We start from the raw sequence: 18,298 nt of genomic DNA, 5'->3' as shown, positions 1-18,298 counted from the left end.
TGCGTGGAATATAAAACGGATCCCCGGAATAGAACATATCTTCCCACAATCTTTATGCGTTTGTGTATAGGATCCGGAAGTGTTTGGTCCGTGCTGAGTGGCCAATAGTGTCCACTCACTCACTCACTCAATTATGTGATAAGCCAGTACTGTGATCTAGCTGCATGCCTGCATCCGCTATCTACTGCAGGTTGCTAGATTAATCGAGGTGTCACTGTAGGGCAGCAATAGCGGCACTCCACTGGTGCGCGCGGGCGGGCGGATGGGTGGGCTCGATTGGGTAAAGCGCACCGTGTCAGCTCCTCGCACGCCGCTGCATTTTCTAACGCAACGTACGCCTCAGCCCCGTCTTTTCCGGCAGATCAGTGTGAAACAGAGAGGTCGGCCACTCGCTCAGTCTCGCAATTGGAGTGCCCACTTTTTGCCTGCACGGCATATCAGTGTGAAACCGAACCAGCGCAGCAGCATGACATGAGCTATTCGACCATCTCCTCCTGCGTGCATAGATCGACCGGTGAGAGGTCAACCGAGTCAACTTTTTGTAGGGGTAGCCGGGTAGGGTCGTGTCGAGTCAGGAGGGGACGAGCAGGGGCCTGCCCCCCCCCCCCCCCCCCCCCCCCCCCCCCCCGCCCCCCCCCCCCCCCCCCCCCCCCTCCCCCCAACGATCGACAATTTTAATAGAAGCGACGAGTAATTATCAATAAGATTAGATCAATATACGTACTTGGCCTTTTCTATACTCGAATCCTAGCTTCGTCACTGGTGTCGTGTCGTGTGCACACGCTGTTGGGATAGACACGTACAGTGCGCACGTCGTGACTGTGAGGGAATTTGAGTGGTAGGCGGATGTACAACCATGTGTGGATATATATGTCTGAAGCACGCCATTGGTCTATCAGAAAGCTTATTCCCATGTTCGAAGTCGTGCTAAACCGTTTGGCCTGTAGAGGAGTAGCAGCCAAACAGTTTGGCATTTCTATTGCACACTGACCAAGGAAGCTCCACTAGAAAAATATACCAGGCAAACTCTACAGGGCAGGCCCATGAGGACACATGGACCAGTTAAAGTGTTAAAGGCCCAGAGTAGGCGCTACGGTCCAGCTGGCAGTGAAAAAGAAAACAGGTCCATGGAGAGCAATTAAGAGCATCTCTAACAGCCGCGCAACGTGCAGCACGCTAAAATTATTTTCAGCGCGCTCATCGCCTGATTTAGCGCGGCGGGCAGCGCTGACTTCAACATACGCGCTAAAATTTAGCGCGCGTAGATTCAGCAGCCATGCTAAAATGTAGCGCACGCTATCGCAGGAACATTCCATACGTATTAAAAAAAAATACATAAAAACGATACATAAATATTTTATATAGTTCCATAGCATAGATAGATAAAACTATGATGCAACGACATAAAAATGACTAGATAGTGCAATTACAACCTACTCCCAGTCGTCGTCATCATCATCATCATCATCATCATCATCGCTGGTCTGGTCCGAGATATCGAGGCACATGTCCTCCCAACAAGGATCATTATCCGTAAAGATCGATTGCCCACCTGCTTCAACAATATCACACTGTCATAACGCCAGGGCCTTTCGCCGATGCATGTCCAACCGATCCGCGTGGCGCTTTGCCGTCCTCTCCGCCCAGCAGGCTTGCTCGTTGGCGACGTCCTCTGGATGGCGCCGGCGCCACTCCGCCATGCCTCGCTCGTCCTCCTCGGCGATGAGGAGGCGGCGCTACCGCCGAGTGTGCTCCGCACGGTTCTGGTCCGTGATAAGACGAGGCGGAGGGGCGACGTCCTGGGCCTGCCGGCGCGTGTGGACGTTCTGGAAGTTCATCTGCGCGCGCGGCCTGTCTAGGCGCCATGCCACCGGGTTGTACGCACGGGCGGCCTCGTGCGCGGTCTCGAAGGTGTCGAGGCCGAGCCGGACGTCGCCGGACCGGATCTCGGCGTAGTACCAGCCGTTGGGGCGTTGGCGGACGCCGCAGTAGCCCGACACTCCTCGGCGGCGTGGCGGCATGGTGGCGCGTCGGTGGCGAGGCGCTGGGGTAGCAAAGAAGCAAAGGGGCCTACGAGGAAACGGGGGAGAGCGCGCGTGGCAGTGTGGATAGCCGCGTGGCGAGCGCCGCAATTTATAGGCGCGCCGGAAGCGGTCGCCAAATCTAGCGCGCGAGCTGCCGCCCCCCCCCCCCCCCCCCCCCCCCCCGCCGCGCGCGCTAGTTTCCCGACACCGATGGAGCGCGCGAAAACGTCCCGCGCGCGCTAAAAAGCCAGTTTACCGCACGCGCGCGTCTTTTGACGCGGCTGTTGGAGATGCCCTAATCAAGAGTACTCCTTGAAGGGCCCTCGCAAGATTTATTTTTGGTGGGCTAGAAGCACCGGATAGCACACATTTGGCTTTCCGTGGAGACACAGATTTTCTTTCACGAGAGCCTCTCAAAAAAGTAAAAATAAACTTTTTTTTTCCTTTCATGAGATGCGTAGATTTATTCTCGTGAAGGCACATATTTGATTCTGCAAGAGGCACAGTTATGTCTCTCGAAAAAGAAGAAACATGTTTCTATTTTTCTTTCTCGAGAGACATGAATTTACTTTTCATGGAGGAACGGATTTGCTTTTGCGAGAGGCACGACGGTGCCTCTCTGAAAAGAAAACAAAGCAGTTTTTTCTCTTCTATGAGTGGCACAGATTTACTATCCATGAAGGCATGGATTTGCTTTTGCGAGAGGCACAACTATGCCTCTTCAGAAAAAGAAAAAAAAGGTGTCCTCGGTTTCATTTTTCTTGTTTGATTTTTCATGAAAAAAAGTTCATCGAAACCTATAGACATGGGATCAAGTTTTGAAGATCTTGACGCGAGGAATTTAACGGAGAAAATGGTTCAAGATTTGGACGCACGGTTTAAAAAATAAAATGGTTTTTCTACGAAAAAAAAGATACTCATAGGTTGTGACTCCTTAATTAGTGATTTTGCTTTGCAAATTATATATCTTGCTTTTATCGAGCCTTATGGAAGACTTACCTGAAGTTTGTACAATAACGGGCTGGCCCATTTAGCGCATACTTAAACAAATAGGGTAGAGAAAAAGGGGCGTCCCTATGTCTCGCTTATAGCGGGATGAAAGGAACCCTGGAGTCAAGGCAGCGTGACATGGGCTGGCGCACCTGCGTTGGGGGGCACAACCCTCGTTTTTGGGTTTTGTTTCTTTTTCACATTTTTTTCACTTTTTATTTCCCTTTTTTTTACTTCTGTTTACACTTCCAAATATTCTAGTCATATATATCACAAAAATACAATTTAAATAACATTTTGAAAAATGTTAGTCATGTATTTGAAAATGTAAATGTGTATAAAAAATGTTGGCCATGTATTCAAAACAAGTCAATCTTGCATTTGAATTTTTTTGATAAAAAGTAGAAAGATGTTAAATATGTGTAGAAAAACTGTTGACCATGTATTACAAAATTTTAAGCTTGTACTTGAAGTTTTTTGATCAAGCATTTGAAAATATAATATTAAATGCATACAGAAAAGGTGTTGACCATGTATTCCAAAAATATTAATCTTGTATTTGAAATATATTAATTAAGCATTTGAAAAAGTTAAAAACATGTATAAAATTATTTACCATTGGTTGAAAAAAAATTAAAGTTCAATTTATAAAATGTTAAACATCTATTTCAAAAATGTTCTTGTCTTATATGAATAATGTGGAATGAAAATCAAAAGAAACATTACACATGTGTTTGAAAAAAAATGATGAAAACGAAAAAAAAACGGAGAAATCCGAGAAAAGACAAAATAAAACCAAAGTATAATTAAGAAAGAAAGAAAGAAAAACTAGTGAAGAAACAAAAATACAACCAAAGAAAAGACAGGAAAAGGAAAACAAGAAAATGAGTGCAATTAAAGAAAAATAAACAAAAAACAGAAAAAACCGGAGTCAACTGAGAGTGAAACAAAAAAAGCTGAAGAAAAAGAAACAAAAAGGAAAAACTAGTGTAAACCGACAAAAAGGTAAAAAAAACAATGAACAGAAAAAGAAAATAGAATATCCTAAGAAAGAGAGAAAACCGTAAGACAAAAAAAAGAAAAAACGAATAAGAAAACCAAAAAGAGAAAATAAACAAGTCGAACGAACGCACAGTGGGCCATCGAGCGAGCGATCGACAAAACCCCAAAATGGGGCCGACGTAGTCTATTATGAGGACAGAAAATGCTTTAGCGAGATCTTCGGGGAGAAAAGGGGGATACACAGGATTCGGTATCAGGATCGTTGGATTGAACGGTAGTGCTGGTAGCCACTCAACCATCTTCATGTACGTACTATGTTAGTAGGTTGCCTCTTAGTTGAAGAAAAAGAACGGGTCCTCCACGGGTTTTTCAGAGGGTTTCTTGTTTTTCTCTTTTTTCATTTTTTCAACGGTTTTTCTTCATCTTTTTCTTGGTTTTTTTTCTTCTTCTTTTCTTTGGTTTTCTTTGTTTCTTTTTTCATTTCCACAAGAATTTTTATTTTCTTTATTTTTTCTTCATATTCTTTGACATTGTTTGTTTCTTTTCTTCATACTGATTGATTTTATTTTGTTTTCTCTTGTTTTTTTTTGTTTTTCTATACACATTTTTGGTATATATCTAATAAATTATTCTAATATATGTTTAATAATTTTTAGATACAAGATTAACATTTATTGAATACGTGGTTAACATTTTTTCTGTACATATTTAACATTTCTTAAATGCTTGATTAACATTTTTTCTGTACACATTAAAAAAATTCAGTATACATGTTTAACTTTTTTTTCCAAATGCTTGATTAATATTTTTCAAATCCAATGATCATCTTTTTTCTATATAGATTTAACATTTTTCACATGCTTCATAAACATTTTTATACATGGTCAACATTTTTTCTCTGTGCATTTATTATTTTTAAATGCCGAATTAACATTTTTCATGCTAGCTTAGTGTTTTATAAATACATGAGCAATTTTTTCATACAGATTGTATATTTTGTTATACATTTATTTTATACTTGAAAAACATTTTCTCTATACACATTTAACAATTTTCAAATACATGATTAACATTCTTTTTAATGCTAAATTAACATTTTTTAAATATATGGTAATTTTTCATACACATTGTATGTCTTTTGTATACATTTTTGATACTTGAAAAACATTTTCTCTATACATATTTAACATATTTGCAAATACAGGATTAACATTTTTTGAAATGCTTGATTAACATTTTCTTAAATACATGACCAAGTTTTTTCGTACACATTATATATTTTTTATACATTTTTTTTATATTTGAAAAACATTTCGTCTATACATATTTGACATTTTTTACTGCTTGCTTACCTTTTTTCAAATGTTTTATGTAAGCTTTTTTGAATGTTTCCCCTCACACTATATAAATGCCTCAAGGGATGGCCCAAAAACAGGCGAAGGGCGCATGAGGCTAGCGTAGCATTCGCATGAAGCGATATATAGACGCATCCCAATGCTTAAGGTATCAAATGGCCGACAAGTGCCCACGCGCCCCATCACGTGGGCTAGCATGATCTCGGTCGAGTTCCCACTTCGTGTCGCCCACTCGCGCGACCCAACTCCTATTTGGCACCTTAGACGCGAGTTAATGTGTGATACGCAAACCGGAACACCCCCCCCCCTCCTGCGCATCTGGCCGACCCATTTACACTTTTTCATTTTTTCTGTTAACCTGCAAAAAGGGAATGTGCCTTGTGGGAATTGAACTCTCGAACTTGCGTCCTCTTCAATCAGTATAAACGGCGATGACCAACGAGGACACCTCAACTATCGTGACTACATTCTTCCTTTTTCTTCTGTTTTGCGCGGCGTGATTTACATTGTTTGTTTTTTCTTTCTATTTCTTTTTTTTTCATTTTTCATTTGTATTCTCTTTTGTTTTTTCCCTTTTCTTTATATTTTTAATTTTTAATTTCCCCCTTTTCAAATGAATGAAATTTTTAAAAAATTGATGAACTTTTCATCAAAATACATGAACATTTCTTAAAACTCGATAATCGTTTTCAAATTTGAGAACTTTTTTCTAAAGTGTACGCACTTTTTGTCTATATCAATGAACATTTTTTCCCAAATTTTAGTGAACTTGCTCAATTTCGTGAACTATTTTCAAATTGTGTACCTTTCCAAAATTTGATTTTATGAATTCATCATTTATTATTATTTTTGCAAGGCTTCAAATTACAAAACTTTTCCAAGTGGTGTACTTTTTTTAAAAAGTCTATGAAACCTTTTCAAATTCATGAACATTTATCTCAAATCGATGAACTTATTTTCCTAGCTGATGAACTTTTTTTTCAAAATGGATGACATTTTTAAAATTTGAGAACGTTTTTTAATAAGCTATGAATTTTCAAATTCGTGAACATTTTCAAAATGGCTGTTTTTATTCAAATACGTATTCTTTTTCGAAATTCATGATTTTTTCAAATTTACGAGCTTTTCTAAAATTCGTGAACTATTTTTATTTCCCTGAAAATTTTACATTTTCTATGAGCTTTTTTTCAAATGCATCGTCATTTTCATATTTTAGAATTCACTTTATTATTTATACTTTCTTTTTAAAATAATTTATACTGGGTATATAATACTCCTGCGTCTGGAATTACTTGTTGTAGAAATAGATGTATGTAGACGTATTTTGATTTCTAGATATATCCATTACTATTCATTTTTGCGACAAGTAATTCGTGCGGGAGGGAGTATATGTTAACTAAAGGAATGGTCAAATATCTCCATTTCCTAGTTGTGATCAAGAAAATGAGGTTGACCTGGTGGTTGTTAGGTTTAGTCATCAACCCTTGCGTGTGAAGTTCGAATCCTGCTTCTCTAAAAAAAAATCTTTACGTTTGTTATGTTTGAGAGCAGGTCACATTTGTTGGGCCGACGCGCCTGAGCACCAGGTGCAACAACTGGCGTTGTAGGCGTTGCATAGGAGCTCTCTCCTCGCTCAATGACTTTCAAGTAAGCACTTCAAACGCCGAGCTGCCAAACCAGCACCCACGCACTTCCCCAGGTGGACCGCCCAACTGAGCGAGCAGCCCACTCATTAAGTTGCTCTCACCCTTTGTTCGGTCAGTCGTGACCGGTTGACCGTTGACTTTAAAAAACAAGAATCTTGAAAAAGTTCATGAATTTGAACAACAATGAAAATCTGAAGGAAAAACGCGCGCATTTTTAGAAAATTTATAAAATTGAAAAACAATTATGCATTTGAAGGAAGTTCGCAAATTTTCAAAAAAAATCAAATTTTTTTAAAAAAATTGGATCATCTAAAAAATAGATCTGAATTTTTCGACATTATGCCCCACCCAGTTGAAAAATTAGTTCGAGTGAAAAATAGATCAGAAGCTAGATAAAAACCAGTACGGTTCAACGTTTCACCGGGGATGCAACCACACTAGGGGATGGCAATAATGTGCGCTAAGGGTACTGAATAGGAATTGGTGCTCACTCGCTCCGCCTAGCTGTTCACAGGGTTTTTCCACCCGAATTTGTTGCTGTTAGTTGCTGTCGTGGGAAAAACATGTTTTTTATGAAAATTTTGAAACAAATTTGGAAATAAAAAAGTGTACGGTTTTGAATAAAATTCATATTTAAAAAAAAGAGATTTAAAATAGAAAATGAATTCGGAAAAAGTTCATAAATTTAAAGAATGCTCGCGAGTGGAAAAAAGTTGCTAAATTTGGGCTTGTTTTGATGTATTTGAAAAATGTCAAAAATTCAAAAACCAATTTTGTGAATTTAGCAAAAGCTTGCTAATTTATAAAAGTACGCTGATTTGAAAAAGGTTCATGATTTAAAAAATTGTTCACGACATTGAAAACAATTCGTGAATTTAGAATTCTTTTGCCATTTATAAAATCATGAAATTCAAAAAACGTTCATGAAAGTTGATGACCTGCAAGTGCACATGTCTGTTGTAGCACTTTCGTGATAAGTGTCGAACTCACAGGGAGCTGATAGGTAGGCAGCACAAACCCCACAAGTACGTTGTCACTTATGCAGCTATGTACGCATCCAAACTGGAGTTTGGAAATAGTCTACTCTATCGGTTGCTAGGGAAACTAGATAAAAGAGGGGTTTAACTAAACTAATAAAAAGATAAAAATAGGAAATAAAGGACAATAAGTTAGTAAGGACGGTGCTTGAGTACTAAAGCGCTCTCGAGGGTTTCGAAATCACTACCACTACTGCAAGATGCTGCTAGCGCAACACATGAATCAGAGACTCTTCAACGAAATTGTGTGTGATGCATGCATCACAAATAGTGTCATAATAAAACTGTCAGCAATAAGACAAACTATGTGCGATGTTGGAGACATCAAGCACGATTCAGATTAAAGTTATATGTGCGATACGTGGCATATAGTTGATCGATACGAACTGTTTGCGATGAGCCTAAACAATAGAAATCGACAGCCAGATCAAGGTGTGTGCAATATATGGCATATAGTTTACTCGGATGAACTGTTTGCGATTACGCAACACAACATAAACGGTCAGCCAGATCAAGGTATGTGCGATAGACGGAATACAATTCACTCTGATTAACTGTTTACGATGAGCCAAGAAACAAAAACGGTTCAACTTAACAAGATATATGTGATACACGACGAACAGGTCCGTAATCAGAAATGTGTGCGACGACCCATAATAATATAGACGATTGTTGTCAATAAGCCGTGTGTGTTGTGGGAAACGCTTGTAGTATATAATTGTCATCGATTGATGAAATCATCACCGACGGGTTCCCTAGTTTAGTCTGTGCGTGATGTGATTTGCTATGTTTATTGAACAACAACATATATTACTTATAAGGAAATGATTGCATAAGCAAATTAAACATCCAATTACATAAGTGGCTAGTACACACATGACATTTGCACACAACAAATTAAACAATTGCATACATAATTAACTAGGATAAACGATCATCTAATCATCATCCACTTCTTATTGTGACGCTTGCCGCCACTGCTCTACTGGTGGCTCGATCCCTTGTCGATTACAGAAAGGAGGCACTCCCTCATGTGAACGATTCTCTTGTGCATCTTGTAGCATGTGTACATGTTCTTGGCCGCGAACTTGAGATGACCTTCATCCAATCTCCTCACCCAGGCATCGTGCCAGGCTGCAGGGTTTTTCTTGCCATCTTCCTTCATGTTTTTGTAGGTGGGGTCGATGATGGACGAGGCGAGGTCAACAAGGGGGTCCTTCTTTATGCTGCCCTAGACCCTGTAGTGACCATGGATTTCGACAAGCTTCTGTCAGGCCAAGTCCGAAACCTCGAGCGCTTTTACATCATCGACAATGTCCACTGTAGCAAACTTGTAATTGGAACTGTTGAAAAACCTAGCGAAACACTTGCAAGGTTTTGTGGTCAGGTAGTAGTGGTAGATGAGGACGTGATGACGCACACACAACTGGGCGACGATAACCTTCTGATCTTTCCCGGAAGGACTGTTGGTCTACTGGAGGTCGATGCTGACCTCTCTGTACTTGTCATCCTCGGCGAGGACTGCTCCATGATGTTGATGGAGTCCTCCACGACGGCTGGGTCGATGGTGTACACCATCAAGAGGTCCTTACCCCTCACATGGGTGTCCACACGATGCACATCGAACTCCATTGGAGCGCCTCTAGATATTCTCTTTGTATGTGTCATCATTGGTGTGCTTGTTGTGTTGTCGGGCGCAATTGAAAGGTTGAAGAGACTAAGGTTATAATGGCCGCAGAAGTTAATGGGGAAGTCGGACGGCCTAGAATATCGGCACGCCCGGATGGTAGTTTTTGTAGCGCGTAACTCCATCGTGTTGCACGTAACTGCATCGTGGCGACGCGCGCGGCGCAATCGCATACATATGGGGCCCCCAACGTGATCGTGCGTCGGCCCCAACCGCTAGCAGAGCACGCGCGGCATGATGATATGTGGCATTTTAAATTATCCGAAATATGTAAGACAATTATTATCCGTTGCCTGTAAATTTGTCATTGTATTATTTTGTTCGTAACCTCGTAGGTACATGTATACGAGTCAAAAATAGGCTAAATTCACGTTCTCACTGAGGCAAGAACAAAACAATGCTAACGTTGAGCGGGGCCATGGGATCACAACCAAACGCCCTCTGTCCAGGTGCATTAACCACATGTTAAAAGAGTGGCTCGACTGCCATTAATGGAGAAGTTGTGAGCAAGGCGGGCGGTAGGTGGAGGTCAACGTCAGAATTGGGGCTCCGCGGACCCAAAACAAGGTTTGAACTCTGGGGCGTGCGTGAAGGGCTCCGATGGGCTATGGCTTGCTGCCCACTGCCTCACGGCCTAGCTCCGTCGTGCTTGAGCGAACGGAAGAAGAAATGAACACGATGATTTACCTAGGTTCAGGCCACCTTGCGGTGTAAGACCCTACTCCTGTTTGTGGTGGATTTCCTAGCGAGGAGGATGAGTACGAACTAGTACAAGGTTGAGTTGCCTCGCGAGGGCTCGAGGGGTGAATGGATCAAATGGGCTCTCTCCTCTCGACGGTGGAGCCTAGCCTATCCTTATACTCGCTCGGTCCTCTTCCCCCAAGGCTCTAGGCGGGAAGGGATACCACAACGGCCCATTTTGAAGAGGGACAGTAGTACACCTTATCCTGACTAAAGGTAGTCTTTGCCTGCAAAGCTTCTGATCGTGACTCGCAGGTGGGCTCGGTAATGACCCTCGTCCCGACGAGTCCGTGGTCTTGGTCTCATTGCACCGGAATGGAAACTTTTGGAGGATTCCCTGGGAACCCGCGTACATCCTTGCCTCCTTAGCACCAAAGAGGAAAGTGTCCTTGCCTGCACCCGTTGGCGCCCTCATGGCTCCGCTCGTCATGGCTCACGTCACCATGTGCCTCGTGAGGTTGGGTGGCGAGTATAGAAGTATCCGCCCCTCGGGGGGGGGCTCGTGAGGCGGCCTCGGGAGACCACCCTACGGGAGGCCCTCAATAGGCCTTGTTGCAGTTTGCCTCGCGAGGCGGAGGCCCTCTCGAGGTTCTTGCTCACGAAGTCCTGGCGCTGGGCCATACCGGGCCTTTAACGATGCCACGCGATGGGCCGCGGACAGATGGGCTTGGGTACCCCCGCTCCTAGAGCCCCGACATTAGCCCCTGAGCCCACGATGTGCATGGCCTTGCTCGGAGGCGGAGTCGAGGATAAGGGGCAAAGCGGCATGGGGCCCAACCGCCTATGGGCCAGGCTTGGCGCGTGGCGCACGACGGGGAGTGGGATGCCCCCACTGTCGGTGTCAAAACCGATCGATCTCTGCTAGGGGGTCCCGAACTATGCGTCTGAGGATCAAAGATAACGGGGGACAAAGGGAACACAATGTTTACCCAGGTTCGGGCCCTCTTAATGGAGGTAAAACCCTACTTCCTGCTTGATTGTCTTTCATGAGTATAGGGGTTACAAGATTCGATCTACCTCGAGATCGTAGTGGCTAAACCCTAGCTGTCTAGCCTATGTCAATTCTGATAGCCTCTACGGACTAAACCCTCCGGTTTATATAGACACCGGAGGGGCCTAGGGTTGTACAGAGTCGGCTTGCAGAAGAAGGAAATTATACATCTGGACGCCAATCTTGTCATCCATGCATAGGAGAGTCCTATCCATACATGGGGAAAGGTCTTCTACCTTGTATCTTCATGGCCCATCAGTCCGACCATATCACACAGCCCGGACACCCGAGGACCCCTTAATCCAGGACTCCCTTGGTAGCCCCTGAACCAGTCTTGAATGACGATATGTTCGGCACGCAGATTGTCTTCGACATTGTAAGGTGGGTTCCTCCTCCCGAATACTTCAAAGCAATCTTCTGAATAAAAGAACTGTATCGGGCTCTGCATGACAGTCACAACCCTCAACCATGAAGGCAAAATATTTAATCAAAATAATGTCTGTCAACTGACAACTTTTTTGGCGAAACGCCATGTCTGGCCTCTTTAACATTTCGAACTGTTTTTTGACTCCCGCTTCGCGTTTCGAGGCGCGGCCTCTATTGACACATCTTGACAAAACAGAGATCGTGCCCAATTATCGCGGGATCCTCATTAATACGGGTTTGGGTAATCCAACCGTGCCATTCGCACGACCCCTTGGGAATAGGCGAGTTTTAAGGCTTGAGGGGGGGGCTTGATATTCACTCCTTATATAAGTGGATAAAGATCCCTTTTTCTCCCCACACCTTCTTCCTTCTCCTGCTTTCCCATCCTCAAGCTCCAGCGCCCAAGCTTCAATCTTTCCCACCGCTACCAACCTCTCCAGCCATGTCTGGATCTGGCTCAAAGGGCAAGTGGGAGGCCTCCTCCATCACAGAGAAGGATGTCAAGGAGCTTCGGGAGGCGGGGTACCTGTCTGCGGACATCGCACACAGGCTCCCTGCCAAGGAGCAAGTTATCCCCACCCCGGAGCCCGGCGAAAGGGTTGTGTTCATCCCTCACTTCCTTCACGGACTAGGGTTTCCCCTTCACCCCTTTTTCTGCGGCCTCATGTTCTATTACGGGCTAGACTTCCATGATCTAGCCCCAAATTCTTTCCTCCACATCTCAGCGTTTATCGTCGTGTGCGAGGCGCTACTCCGCATCCCCCCACACTTCGGCCTATGGCTAAAAGTCTTCAATGTGAAGCCGAAGGTGGTCGATGGGTAGCATGCGGACTCAACGGCGCCATGGTGAGCAAGCTCCCCAACACCACTTGGCCTAAAGGGGCCTTCGTGGAGACCGTCAAGGTGTGGCAACATGAGTGGTTCTACATCACTGAACCTCACGGGCCAGGTGGGCCGCTACTCCCGATTTCAGATTTGGACCCCCTATGCGGCTCGCGTCGTGGACCAACAAGGGTCTCGACTAGGGGTCGACCGCAGAAGTGCTGATGCTGCAAAAGTGCATCACAAACATGATAACCAAGAACACTAGTCTCACTAACGTGATTCAGGTGATGCTCTTCCGCCGGATCCTCCCTTGCCAACTCCGGTCTCTCCACATGTGTGAGTTCAATCCGGAAGGCCCACGGATCCTGCAGCGCTTCTTCGGCACAACACACGAAGAGATCTGGAAGCTGCTCTTCAAGGCCCAGAAAACATGGCTGAAGAAGACCGAAGACATCGGCCTTGACAGTGAGAATCCGGCCACTCCGGTAAGTGTGTTATTCCCGAACATACCTTTGGTACATAATCTTTAGTCATAATGAGTTTTTCGTCCCTCTCACATGGCTGGATAGCAAAGGCGGAGCGGATTAAGTGTACGGCACCGCTGCCTGAAGATCCGGCCACGCCCTAGCTTACGAAGATGCTGGTTCTGGTGCCCTATCAGGCACCAGAGAAGAAGGCCAAGAAGAAGAGCAAGGAGGCCAAGGGCGGCCTCCGCCATAAGGGTACTTCGGACGCAGTATCCGGAGAGACCGAAGTCCCCTCCTCCCACGAGGGAGATGAAGACGAAGAGGAGGAGGAGGTGGAAAGTGACTCTCCCCTCAAAGGGAGGAAAAAGAAAAGGGCAGCCTCCATAGACCCGGAAGAGGGGGTGTCCAAGAGGGGGAAGATAACCCTCTCGGATGGTTCGGATTCAGATGCCGAACCCATCCCCAAAGGCCTTCCAGGGCGAAGCCCCTGGCCACGTCGTACGTATTAAAAGATACATTACAAGTATTCGTTCCTTTATGTTTTTAAAATAACATATTATGTTGTGTGTATTTCAGCCCTGCTCGCGACCTCCCCCATCCTTTGTTATCTGAGGGGAGTTCCCTACCACCAAAGATGGCAGAGAGCAAGACGCCTCCGCGAGCCTCTCCGCCCATCATCGCGGATGACACCATGGTGTTGTCCCGAAGGACCTCTCCAAGCCGCGAAGGGGTGGGCGAGGCTGCCACGACGGCACCCGAGGGTGAGGCCTCAGCTGCCGAGAACATGGGGGTGCAACCCCCATGGAGACCGACGGCGGGGGCCCTGACCAGTCCGGCCCCCAGCCGAACATTATTCCAGAGACCCATATGGCTTCGAAATCAAGCGAGCAACCCCCTTTGAAGGAGGGGGGAGCGTCGACTCCGACGGCGACCTGCACTAATCTGGAGGCAGGGAATACTCTTGTGGAGGCACTACGACGTGCTGCCATCGTGGAGGAGCACCGCACCCTGATGGGTGTGGTGGTTGAGAAGGTTCAGTCTGCAAAGAGCAGGCTGAACAAAGCCTTCACCAGCCTGCTAACAGGCTTCGAGGTATGCGACGTAATACTCTTAGATGCTTTTCATATAATGAAATATGCCTATATATAGATAGTAGCCCCTGAGACTCTGTTCGGTTTTGAAAAAGGCCGAACAGAGGATCGAGTAGTAATCGCAGAAGGTAACACACTTCTCTATTGGATAACAGGCTTCCCTGTTGGCGGCGACCGCCTAGTGAAAGGATCGAGAAGAGGTTTCTAGAGGGGGGTGATTAGACACTAAGTGCCAAAAGTTGCAGTTTTTAATATTCTTAAGTTTAAGTGGAGTTTAAGCACAAGTATAACAAACACAATACATATCAAGCAAGCATGCAATGAGTATATGAGCAGCGGAAAGTGAAACATGCAACTTGCAAGAATGTAAAGAGAAGGGTTTGGAGTATTCAAACGCAATTGGAGACACGGAGGTTTTTATCGTGGTTCCGATAGGTGGTGCTATCGTACATCCATGTTGATGGAGACTTCAACCCACGGAGGGTAACGGTTGCGCGAGTCCACGGAGGGCTCCACCCACGAAGGGTCCACGAAGAAGCAACCTTGTCTATTCCATCACGGCCGTCGCCCATGAAGGACTTGCCTCACTAGCGGTAGATCTTCATGAAGTAGGCGATCTCCTTGCCCTTACAAACTCATTGGTTCAACTCCACAATCTTGTTGGAGGCTCCCAAGTGACACCTAGCCAATCTAGGAGACACCACTCTCCAAGAAGTAACAAATGGTGTGTTGATGATGAACTCCTTGCTCTTGTGCTTCAAATGATAGTCTCCCCAACACTCAACTCTCTCTCACAGGATTTGGATTTGGTGGAAAGCAACTTGGGGAAGGCTAGAGATCAAGATTCATATGGTTGGAATGGAATATCTTGACCTCAACACAAGTGTAGGTGGTTCTCTCTCAGAAAATGTGTATTGGAAGTGTAGGTATATTCTGATGGCTCTCTCCACGAATGAAGAGTGGGTGGAGGGGTATATATAGCCTCCACACAAAATCTAACCATTACACACAATTTGCCAAACTCGGTGGAACTGAATGGTTAAACTCGGTCGGACCGATTCAGCAAACCTAGTGACCGTTAGGATTTTCGATGGGACTGAGATGCAACTCGGTAGGACCGATATGGTTAGGGTTAGGGCATAACGTAATCTCGGTGTGACCGATTACACAAACTCGGTGGGACCGACTTTGGTAATAAGCTAACCAGAGAGTTGGTCAGGCAAACTCGGTGAGATCGATTACACAAACTCGGTGGGACCGATTTTGGTAATAAGCTAACCAGAGAGTTTGCATTGTAATCTCGGTAGTACCGATTACTCAAACTCGGTGAGACCGATCTTGGTAATGGACATACACAGAGAGATTACAATCCCTTCTCGGTGAGACCGAGATCCCTATCGGTGAAACCGATTTGCTAGGGTTTGTGGCAGTGGCTATGACATCTGAAACTCGATGGCGCCGGATAGATAGAATCGGTGGGGCCGAGTTTGACTTTTGGTTTAGGTCATATGTGGATGTGGGAAGGTAGTTGAGGGTTTTGGAGCATATCACTAAGCACTTTGAGCAAGCAAGCCATTAAGCAACACCTCATCCCCTCTTGATAGTATTGGCTTTTCCTATAGACTCAAGGTGATCTTGGATCACTAAAATAGAAAATGTAGAGTCTTGATCTTGAAGCTTGAGCCGATCCTTTGTCCTTAGCATCTTGAAGGGGTTCCACATCCTCTAGTCCATGCCACTCCATTGTTGAACTTATCTGAAACATACTAGGTAAAAGTGTTAGTCCAACAAGAGATATGTTGACATTAATTACCAAAACCACCCAGGGAGCACTTGTGCTTTCAATCTCCCCCTTTTTGGTAATGGATGACAACATACATCAAAGCTTTAGATAAAGGTATAGAGAATAGCAAGTAAAGCTTTGGAAACACATGTAACATGCATAGGCTCCCCCTACATGTATGCAATCATGTGAATATTGAATATAGGAGCATGTGAATGCGTAAACATGACAGAGTAAGCAATGTGTTATATGTATCTTGGCTATATGCATCAGAGCAAATGATGTGAATGTGAGAAATGTACCTTCATGCTCATGAGTCCTTCTTGCAAACAGTATGTACGTCAGCAAGAACTTCTCGTTCACATGACTGTGATGCATATACTTACCTTGTGGTCTTGAGTTGGCTTAGGATGGGATGAACCTGCGCAAACAAGGTTAAATAACACAGATACACCTACTGACTAGAGCAAGCAAGAGAAACCACAAGAGAACCAAGACTGGGATGACACGTAGAGTGAGTACTAAGTACCACATTGGATATAGACATGTCCCCAAAGGTAAAGATATGCAATAAAATCAGAGATTTCCTTCCCTTAGATGTCTTGCTCCCCCTGAATCTGCATGGGATATTGGGAGAAGATAGGGAACAGAAAATCAAAGTAACAAACAAGGAACAACAGAGCTTGAGCTAAAGCAAGCAACCAAACATGTCTTTCCTCTCTTAAAGACATGTGACATCTCTCCTCTTGAACACCAAGCATCTGGGGTCTTTGATGATACTACTTTCTCCCCCTGAGTATTCTCTCTTTCTCCCCCTATATGAAGGATTAAGCTTTGATGTGATCTATCTCTCCCCCTTTGACATCAATTTCCAAGAAGGGCTCTTCTGGACATGTGATACAAATGGGTTGGTCCTCGAGTCACAGAGCAAAGCAGCATGTCTAATATGATGCTGGTAGAGGACAAGAATCATTGAGTGGAGCTGGAGCAAACAAAAATCAGGAATAAGTGGCAAGTTGGTTTTCCTGTGATGGAATCGGTGACTCCGAGTTGTGTGCTTCGGTTGCACCGAAAGATTTTGGTTGGGCCGAAGAGAACAAACCGGTGTGACCGAGTTCATTAGAGTGAAACCACTTGTCATCTCAGCTCACTAGACAAGTAAGATCTCACAAGGATATGCAAGGAATTTACTGAAAGATTTGCAATGAATTGGATGCAGAAAATGCAGAACAAAAAGGAAAGAAAAGAAACTAAAAGTTCTAGATGAAGTTGTTTTTTTGAAAGGGGAAACAAATATGCAAATGCAAAAGCACGGAGAAACACTAGAGAACTTCATCTAGAAATGGTCGATGACAAAGTCACCTATGTTAGAGTATATTGACTTAGGAGTCAAGTGAGAGCACTTGATCATAGGTCATACTCATCGTTTAAGCTCAAAATGGGGTTACCATTTTTTGTTTAAGCATCTTGATGTATTGACATCTTGTCGAGTTGCTTTGGCTCATGACTTGGAGTAAAGCTTCTCTAAGATGAAATAACATACCTTGGGTGGTGGTGTTGATCTTGATCATGTAGTTGAACTTGTGTGGGTTGCACAAGGTTGATGTAGTTCATCAAGAGTTGGGAGCACCGCTTGGAGTTTGAGTTCATCTACCTACATGGGTTAGCTTTGCAAGGAAGAGCACTTGTGTATCCAAAATGACAATCATGAGACTCAACATAGAATTTGCCAAAGGATATGTTTGACTGGTTTCATGCTTCCTTGTCTTCAACCACCATTGTGTAGAGACTTGGTGATGTAGAGATTGCTCAAGATGTGAGTGAGTTGCAATCTCATAGATTTAGATTCAACCAAGTACCTACACGGGTTAGATAACATGCAAGGTACAAATATATCCAAGACATATGAATAGCATCATAAGAGAAATATCAAGGATTAGTCATAGGCTCATGCCCCGCATGTATCAAATGGAGTTTCTACTCCAAATTTGAAGCATCAATGATGTTCAATTCACCTCTCAACCTGCAAAACACTTTCTCATCAAGTGGTTTAGTGAATATATCCGCTAATTGCTTATCGGTGCGAACATGCTTAAGGTTAATGTCCCCTTTGGCAACATGATCTTGAATGAAATGATGACGAACTTCAATATGCTTAGTTCGAGAATGTTGCACGGGATTGTGAGCAATCTTAATAGCACTTTCATTGTCACATAGCAATGGAACATGTTTC

The 18,298-nt window shown here is 44.2% G+C and overlaps 1 pseudogene; it reads right to left on the bottom strand.

Annotated features, from left to right (window-relative positions):
* Positions 1–1,433: 1,433 nt before the first annotated feature.
* Positions 1,434–9,866, bottom strand: LOC125506912 (annotated as a pseudogene).
* Positions 9,867–18,298: the final 8,432 nt, after the last annotated feature.

This window comes from Triticum urartu, chromosome 5 (genome assembly GCF_003073215.2).
Source record: "Triticum urartu cultivar G1812 chromosome 5, Tu2.1, whole genome shotgun sequence".
In the NCBI taxonomy this organism is placed as follows: Eukaryota; Viridiplantae; Streptophyta; class Magnoliopsida; order Poales; family Poaceae; genus Triticum; species Triticum urartu.
Note: the sequence above shows the minus strand (reverse complement) of the source record. Positions and strands in the feature narration are given on the sequence as shown.